We start from the raw sequence: 9,926 nt of genomic DNA, 5'->3' as shown, positions 1-9,926 counted from the left end.
TGGGGAGAAAAGCATAGTGTGGAGGCAGTGGTTAGTCTGAGCCTTATGCCCAGGTCAGATGGCAGGCTGCAACTAGTTTTCAACTATACTTGCATGTACCTGCAATAACAAAATCGCAGGTATACACAATAGTATACAAAAACCGGGGGGGGGGGGGGGGGGGAGCGAAAAACCATATTCTGAGGCAAAGATAATCCCATGCTGAATGAATATCCAAGCGGTATAACAGTTGTGGATGAGCTGATGAGAGACAGGTGTGCTGGCCGCAGTGAGGGGAAAACTCGGGGGAAACCTCGGGGGAAGCCGGGTAATGGGGTGAAAGATCGCATCAGGACCTAGATGTTCCCTGCTGGCTCGTGACAAGATTCAGTTTAAAAACTCTGCATCTTGCAATAAATCTGACCACAATGAAGGATTTGACACAAAATGCCTGCATCCACCTGCAGTCAGTCGCCACCCAACCGATCTCAGATGGCAGCATGTGTCTTTCTGCTGTCTGACCTAGGCATTACCCATCCACTTATCCTGGGAACAGATTGGCCAGGGTTTAGAACATTAATAAAACAATTAGTAGTGGATGGGTCCTGCACTAGCACATCACAAGGATTCCTGCTGCAACATTGGCTGGGGAGGCAGTCACAGAGCCATCAGTGTCAGCTCTGCATCATGATGACATGGAGAGGGGGGAGGGCACCACTCCTGCTCACTCTGAGAAATCCCTCAGGGGATTTCTTGCTGGAGCAGGCACAAGATGAGAGTCTGAGGCATGCTTTTGACCAAATGAAAGTAATTGATGGTCAAAACCTCCAGCCTAATGTTGCACTTTCCTTTCCATATTTTTTGTATTATTAAGGATAGGCTATATTGAGTGACACAGGACACTCAAACTAAGGAAGAGATGACAGTTGTTGGTCCCGAAGAGCCACAGGGAACTTTTATTCCATGTGGCTCATCATAATCCCATGGCTGGGCATCTAGATCAGGACAAAACACTAAATCACCACACTGAGACTAATCTGGGCATGGTGTTGTGCAACAGCCTGTATTGGCTCCCCAGTCACAAGAAAAATGTGGTCCGGAATGAACTCAAGGTGATGCTTGACATGGAAGTAATTGAGGAGTCACACAGAGACTGGAGCAGCCCACTGGTCTTAGTTCCCAAGACTGACGGAATGATCCAGTTCTACGTGGACTATAGAAAGGTCAATGCGGTGTCTAAATTTGATGCATATCTGATGCCCGACATTGATGAACTGCTCAATTGGTTAGGCATGGCTCACTTTTATTCGACAATGGAGTTGACAAAGGGATACTGGCAGATCCCCTTGACTCCATTTTCCTGGGAAAAAGCAGCCTTTTCCACTCCATTTGGTTGACACCAGTTCATCACCCTTCCATGTGGGCCCACTGTTGCATTCACCTGACTTTTCTCTCCCTTTTGTTTTGCAGACTGATGTGCCAGACAGAAGGCTGGAGGCTGTTTTGTCCCAGGTGGTAGAGGGGGAGGAGCATCCAATGATGTACATCAGCCGTAAGCTCTCAGGGCAAGAGTTGAAGTACAGCACCATAGAGAAGGAGTGTTTGGCCATCAAGTGAGTGGTCCTCATTCTCCAGTACTACCTGCTAGTATGTCCTTCCACCCTCTGATCCAACCATGCCCCGCTCCAGTGGCTCCACCACATGAAGGATGCCAATGCGTGGATGACTCATTGGTATCTAGCCCTTCAAGTTTGAAGTGGTTCACAAGCTAGGGGGACACAGATGGTGGTGGCAGATTACCTCTCCCATCAGGGGGGAGTCAGATGCAGGCCGGATAGCTGCCCGGCCTGAGTCCGGCGGTGGGGGTATGTGGCAGCAAGGGTGTGGTCGAGTGTCGGCTGTGAATGATGAGGAATCAAGTTGAACCAGCAGATAACGTGAAGAGTTTCACCTGTATCTAATTACTGGCTGTGTATCAATGTGCATCTCTGTATGTCTTACAGACAGCCAGTTGAGAGAGAGCTGAACCACCAAGAATCGTCTTTGTTTGTGTGTACACACACAAGTGTCATCACTGAAAGTAAAAGCAAAGCTAGCAATGAAACTCACTTGTGATTGAAGCCTGCCTCCCAGTTCCTCATTATCCCACCTCAGAGAAGTGTTACAATTAGATCTAGGCCTAGGTCAAAAAAGCTGCCTTGCTTCAAAAAACCATGTTGATTTGTTGTCAAACTTTCAATGTCAAGTTTATATACAGTGCTCAGCATAAATGAGTACACCCCCTTTGAAAAGTAACATTTTAAACAATATCTCAGTGAACACAATTTCCAAAATGTTGACAAGACAAAGTTTAATATAACATCTGTTTAACTTATAACGTGAAAGTAAGGTTAATAACAAACTTAGATTACACATTTTTTTTCAGTTTTACTCAAATTAGGGTGGTGCAAAAATGAGTACACCCCACAACAAAACCTAATACATCTAGTACTCTGTATGGCCGCCATGATTTTAATGACAGCATCAAGTCTTCTAGGCATGGAATGAACAAGTTGGTGACATTTTGCAACATCAATCTTTTTCCATTCTTCAACAATGACCTCTTTTAGTGACTCAAAAAGACACAAAAGCTTTCTATAATCTTATCAAACAAGCTTTTGGGCCTGAGTCATTAGCTGCTGCTCCTCTTAAATCCAAAGATGGTTCAAGATTGATTAAAGATGTTGATGGAATCATGTTTCGATGGACTGAACATTTTACTGATCTTTTTCACAATCCTTTGTCCATTGATGATTCTTTTATCAATAACCTACTTCAACGCCCCATTCTTGTGGATATGATGAATCCACCCTCCCTTCATGAGATAAAATTAACCATTAAGGAGGTGAATACTGGTAAATCTCCTGGTCTTGATGGGATTCCAGTTGAGATTTTGGTGCATGGAGGGGATAAACTCCATACTGAGATACATGCCTTAATATTGAAAGTCTGGTCAGGAAACCCTGTTCCTAAGGACTGGGTTGATGCCATTCTTGTGTCTATTTACAAGGGAAAGGGTCTTAAATCAGTCTGTGGTGATTATCGGGGCATTAGCCTCCTCAAAGTGGCTGGTAAAGTTTTTGCAAGACTTTTGCTCAATCGACTTTTAACATATCTCTCTTCCTCTGTCATATCAGAAAGTCAGTCAGGTTTCAGAGTGGGTCGTGGCACCATGGATATGACCTTTTGTGCACAACAACTACAAGAGAAATGTGTTGAACATAAGCTGCCTTTGTATCAAGTTTTTGTTGACTTGACCAAGGCATTTGACACAGTTAATCAGGATGCTCTCTGGGTGATCTTGGGAAAACTAGGTTGCCCACCTGATTTTGTTAGTATGATCAGGCAGATGCATGATAACATGACAGGCCAAATAAACTTTAATGGATTACTTTCAAAGGCTATAAGCATTGATAATGGGGTAAAGCAGGGTGACATCTTATCGCCTACCCTATTCTCAATTTATTTTGCTGTAGACATTGCTTTTGCTTTTCAAGGTTGTAATGTTGGTGTCTATCTACGTGTCAGGATGACAGGAAAGCTTTTCAATCTCCGTTGATTTGATGTCAAGTCCAAAACTTTTGAGTGTCTTGTGAGAGAGCTTCTGTATGCTGATGATGTAGATCTTGTTGCTCATATGGAAGAAGATATGCAACTTCTCATGGACAGGTTCTCCAGTGGCTGCTCTGCCTTTGGACTTATTATAAGCTTTAAGAAGACTAAAGTTATGTTCATTCCAGTGCCAGGTCAACCTTACTCTGAACCAAACATCTTTATGAGTGAGAGAAGGCTTGATGTTGTGGACAGCTTTGAATATCTTGGTTCGATGATATCAAAGGACAGTTGCCTTGATGCAGAGATCCATCAGAGAATTCATAAGGCTGCTTTGGCCTTTGGTAAGTGTGGCAGTGGGGGCGTGGTCAAGCATTGGTCTGTAAATGGAGGGTGGAGTCAGGGAAGGTAAGTGGCAGAATCACTGCACCTGATGTGAGTTACTGTGTTTGTGTGTCTTCCCCAGTGACCGTGCCCTATAAAAGGAGAGAGAGAGCAGAGAAAGGGAGCTCTCTCCCGACCTGAATGCATGTGTGCGCGTGTGAGAGAGTGAATGAGCTGAAAAGCCACATATAACTTTAAAAATAAAAGAGTTTCTGAGAACTCAGTTCTGGCCTACCGTGCTTCTGTGCTCCACCCACCTGCTCTGGTTCCACAGTAAGCTTGAGGGTAGAGTATGGGCTGATTGTGGTATCACCTTGAGAGTTAAGCTAACAGTATATGAGTCATGTGTTCTCTCATCTCTACTCATCTGAAACCTGGACAACCCATCACCGTCACATCCAGATGCTTGAAAGATTCCATCAGAATTGTCTTAGGAGAATTCTTGGCATCAAATGGGACTCTTTCACTCCAGATACTGTTGTTCTTGAGCAAGCTGGCACCTGTAGTATTGAAAGATGGATCATTCAGAGCCAGCTGCGTTGGCCAGGTCATGTTGTCAGGATGGAGGATTCTAGGCTACCAAAGCAGCTCCTGTATGCAGAACTCACATTATGTAAACATCCTCAGTACAAACCAAAGAAGAGATATAAGGACTCCATCAAATCCAACCTGAAATTGCTAAGGATTAATGAGTCGAAGTGGGAGGCGCTAGCCTATGAAAGGTCCATGTGGCATGACACCATTAAGTTATGCAATTGAGATACCTGCATTTGAGGAATTCACAAAGGTCAGCACAGCCTGAGTGCAATGGCTGAGCCTCAATTTGGGCAAACCACTTTCTTGATCATGATGTTGCCCCTACCAGGTAAGTATGCATTCTCTCTCTCTCTCTCTCTCCCCCCCCCCCCAAATCTGTCCCTCTGAGTTACATGTTACAACCTGGGATCAAGATGCTGACCTCTTCCGCTCCTTGGACCTGCCTGATCCATCCGGGTGCCCTGTGTCTGGTTGGAGTCTCCTCGCATTGCTCCTGTGGAGGACAGCCCCATGTGGACAGTTGAAAGTCACACCTGGAGGATGCTCTGGACTCTTACAGTAATGCTTTTATGGCTGAGGACTACAGTTGACTTGCTAACTTTAAGAATGTAGTTGTCATGAACAGTTTTGCATTCAAGTTTCAGTCAATGAAGAGTTTATAACATCAACGAAACTGACTTCATGTTAAAACTGTTAATGTTATAGTCATGTTGTCTGCTGTTGCCCAGATGAGGATGGGTTCCCTTTTGAGTCTGGTTCCTCTCGAGGTTTCTTCCTCATGTCGTCTGAGGGAGTTTTTCCTTGCCACTGTCACCACAGCCTTGCTCATTGGAGATAGATTAGGGATAAAATTAGCTCATGTTTTAAGTTGTTCAAATTCTGTAAAGCTGCTTTACAACAAAGTTTATTGTTAAAAGCACTATACAAATAAACTTGACTTGACACCATTAAGGCTGTGACCAGTTTGAGCCTGAGAGAATAGAACATGCTCAAATCAAGTGAGCTTTGCGCAAGCAAGATCTATCCTCCCTTCCAGATGAGTTTAGATCTAATTTCATCTCTGTTACTTGTGATTGTGTTTTCCTGTCTAAAGATGGTCTTGCAAGTCACTGCAGATCCCATATGTGCATGCAGGGTCACCCAGTTCATAATGTTCCAAAACCACCTTCAGACAACCAATGCCCTGTATGTGGTAAGATCTACAGGTCACTGGGTGAACTCAAAATACATCTTGGGGTCCATAAAGACTTACCCTCAGAATGCTGCAATCTGTGTTGCCGGATATGTGGGAAATTGTGCAAATCAGCAGCTGGGCTTAAAAGTCATCTCCGTGTGCACACTGACTTGTGAGTGGAAAATGGCTGAATGGTTTATGTCAGGGGATGGTTATCTTCTGTCAAGAAGAAGCAATTGTATAAAAATTCACACTCTGCTTCAAACTGTCATTGCCTATAGACATGCAATGTGCCATAAGAGTTTATATGGTCTAAATAGACCATATAAACTCTTATGGCACATTGCATGTCTATACCTGCATTCATACATGTAATAAATAAATAAATAGGCTTTTTATCCAGTAAGGACACACAAACAAGCACCCTGATTCAGCTGATTCCAGTAGAGAATTTAGAGGAACATTTCTCTCAACATCTGGGTAAAAGAGAATACCAGCCACAGCCAGAGCTACTACACCCAGAACACTATCCTCATATATTATTACCTGAAGAAGTTGAGTATATCAGTGAAACCCACCTGATGTTTCTGAGATGCAGAGTTGTCTGAAGAAGTTGAAGAATGGTAAATGCCAGTGCAGTGATGGGATTTTTAGTGAGCAACTTAAATACTCTCTATCTAGAAATTTACTTCAGTATTTGGTATCCTAATAGGCATTGTTTGGTCTTGTACCATGGTCCCCAGTTCATGGTTACTATCAACAATAACCTGATTACATAAGAAGGGGTTAAAAAGCTTAGCTGAAAACTACTTCAGTATTTCAATCATTTTGACATGATCAAAAGTTGCATCAGTGATTATTGTGGAGAGGATTCGACCAGTATATGAGAAGATTCTGCAGGCAACACAGTTTGGTTTTAGAGGCAGTAGATCAACATGCAATGCCATCTTTATTACTAGACATAATAGAAAAAGAATGGGAACCACTGTTTATCTGCTTCATCAATACTGAAGCAGCTTATGATTGGATCCTTCAAGAAGTGTTGTTTGGCGTTCTATAAATTTGTCCTCACTGCTCCAAGCTCGTCTCAATCATCAGGGCCCTCTACACTGTGACAAATGTTCATATAAAGAGTGCAAGCTCTTATTCTGAGACCTTGGTAGGATGTCATCAAGGTGCCTTTGAGAGTCCATCAATTTTTAACATTTATATGGACTTTATCATACGATATATAAGACATGATATCTTGAAACAACTTCCTGAGACTGGTATTATGGTATAGTTTGCAATACCAATAGAAGTGCCACCACATGAACTTCACAGTAGAACCCCTGCAAGTGGCAAAACCCATGTAAATGAACTTCTCTATGCTGATGATGTGGCAATATTCTCAAAACGTATTACAGAGCTTGGAAAATATGACAATACTTTTAGAAGATTTGGCCTACAAATGTCCTGTAGCAGAGGCAGCACAGTGGTGTAGTGGTAAGCATTGCCTCACAGCAAGAAGGTTCTGGGTTCGAGCCCAGTGGCCAATGGGGGCCTTTCTGAGTGGACTTTGCATGTTCTCCCTGTGTCTGTGTGGGTTTCCTCTGGGTGCTCTGGTTTCCCCCTCAGTCCAAAGACATGCAGATTAGGCTAACTGGTGGCTTTAAATTGACCATACAGTAGGTGTGAATGTGAATGGTTGTTTGTCTCTATGGCTACGTTTACATTACGTCGAATCAGCGGATCATCTGATTAACGTTCTTAAAACGATTCGCGTTTACACTAAAACCGTTAGCCGTGCACACAGCAACGCCAATACGCGGATACGCTCGGCTCCGCAGGCATCCTGCGCTCCAAATCACTCCGCCCTGAACAGCGAGTGCCCTCTGGAGGGTGCGCACTCTGGCCCTGCGCAGCTCACACAGCGTGCGAGTGAAGTGCACAAGCCACGATTCGGGACTGAGCCGCTGTGTGTGAGATCCCAGCGCATATCACTTACTACTTGCAAGTGGAAGGATGGCAAGCCTAAAGACAATCATAACTACACAATGGGCAGTATTTGCATCAGTATTTGCAGTATTTTCATACTTTTATACTCTTTAATGAAAGGTGATACAAGGCGGAAGTCTGCGCCGTTTTTCAGCAGTCGCGTCACATGACCAACGCCAGCGAATCAGGAAGGTGGATGTCACAGTGACGTTGTCCAATGAGACGCCAGCTAGAGCACAGCGCAGCACAGCGTATCCGCGTATTTTGAATGTTTACACAGCACCGGAGCTGACACGATCTGGATTGAATACGTGGACGCTGGTGGATTCCCGTTTCCAGGCGGTTTAATGTAAACAGACAGTGCATCCGCGAAGAAAACGAGACAGATATGGTCTAGTGTAAACGTAGCCTAAGTGTCAGCCCTACAATGATCTGGCAACTTGTCCAGGGTGTACTCTGCCCATAGTCAGCGGGGATAGGCTCCAGTTTGCCTACAACCCTGCACAGGATAAGTGGTTATGGGGAATGGATGGATGGATGGATGGATGGATGTCCTATAGCAAGACTATGACATTCAATGTGGATGTATCTATTGAGGACAAGAAGTCCTTAATAACTATCAAGAACTATAATATGAAGAATGTAAGGAGTTTCCAATGAAATGGCCAATACCAAAAACTCATCTGCATTCTTATACCTTAGATTCTCTTCTGCCTTCCAGAAGTGGAATGAGCTGAAACATGTTTTGACTGATTGTGAGATTCATCTGAGCACACAAATGAATATTTTAAATGCATGTGTCCTCTCTTGGTTGCTCTATGGTACCCAGGCATAAGACCTTGCCACTAAAGAAGTATAAAAATTAGAAACAATATGGAACTTTTTCTGGAGGGTATGCTTACAAGAATGTCCCCCCCATGCAAAGGTATGAAGAAAGGAATAAACCCAGCAACTCGAGTCAAAGGCCAACCAAACTGGGCTTTAAGATATCAAACCAACAATTGAACGAAATCACTAATTCACAGCCCATTCAAGATTTTTGTCATTTATAGTTCCTTAAATACTCGACTCACCTTTGCCAAATGGAAAATGAAGCACTACAGAAACAAATACTGCTTGATAAATGCATGTCAAACAAGACATGAAGAAAAATGGAAAGACCTATTGGGGGTAGATGAGCAGCAGGTGTAGAAGACAATGATGGACAAAAAGAATCTCAAGTGTCTATTGGAACGTCGTTTTAAAATGGCATGCCCCAAGGCCAATCACTTGTCGCATGAGAAGAAATGATGATGCACACACTGAGTTTTTATATATATATAATAGGCTGCTTACCCATTTGCGGGTTCTCCAACTGTTGCTGGTCCTCTCACATGCCTGGCTATCATGGTCTGTATAGTGGCCATTTCCAATGCAGGCTTGGGCGCAATATACGTTTCTAAACTGGGTTTATCCATGAAACAATTCAATGACTGTGCCAGGATTATATTGTATAACATTTTGCGCTCTTTACAACAAACACATTCAATGTCAATTTTCTGCTTGTCACACTTTCCACATCGGCATCAGATAGCTGCCAAAACCCTTGACCTGCCTTCCCAACTTTGCACGTGCAAAGCACCACCAAGTTCATCATTAGAATCATCTGATGATTCGCTGCTTAAATAATTTACCAGATGCAGATAGTCCTTTTTCTGAGGTTCATACAGATGTCCGGTTTCTTCACTATCCATATTGACTTGAAGATAACTCCTTTTCATCTGACAAAATCCAGGCTAACAAGTATATTTACATTGGCTACACTTAAAGATTAACAAAACCCAAAAATAAACTATTTATACTGATGGATAATGTCCAGAGAAGACATGTTAGTGTTAATTTACTCATATTTGTATCCATATGCTGTGTACAGATTTTATTTTAAAAGAAAAACAATCTCCCTGGGTGTTGCCATCTTACTCTCTCTGAGGTTCAAAGATCACGCTTTGAGTAGAAACTGTGATGTGACCTACATTCTACATGACTTACCAAGGCTAGTGGATCTTGTGGACACACTGCTTCTACATCATTGGAAACAACCCTAAAGATGCCCAAGTGTCAAGCGTTTGGGTGTAAAAATAAACCTGATCATTTTATGTGACATGCTTTTGTTTGTTTTTATTCACTGAGAAAAGCAGTCTTTTTCAACAGCAAGAATCATGTTGCTACGGCAACGGGATTGTTTACTAATATCTGTGTCAGTACTGCGTATGCGTTATCCAAGTGAGATTTAAACTTCATAAAA

General features: G+C 43.0%; 1 pseudogene; it reads right to left on the bottom strand.

Moving 5' to 3' along the window:
• Positions 1-4,672: 4,672 nt before the first annotated feature.
• On the bottom strand, positions 4,673-4,827 carry LOC132894712 (U1 spliceosomal RNA; annotated as a pseudogene).
• Between the last annotated feature and the right edge of the window lie 5,099 nt (positions 4,828-9,926).

The sequence above is a fragment of the Neoarius graeffei genome, chromosome 11 (assembly GCF_027579695.1).
Source record: "Neoarius graeffei isolate fNeoGra1 chromosome 11, fNeoGra1.pri, whole genome shotgun sequence".
Lineage (NCBI taxonomy): Eukaryota > Metazoa > Chordata > Actinopteri > Siluriformes > Ariidae > Neoarius > Neoarius graeffei.
This window is presented reverse-complemented; position numbering and strand designations above follow the sequence as displayed.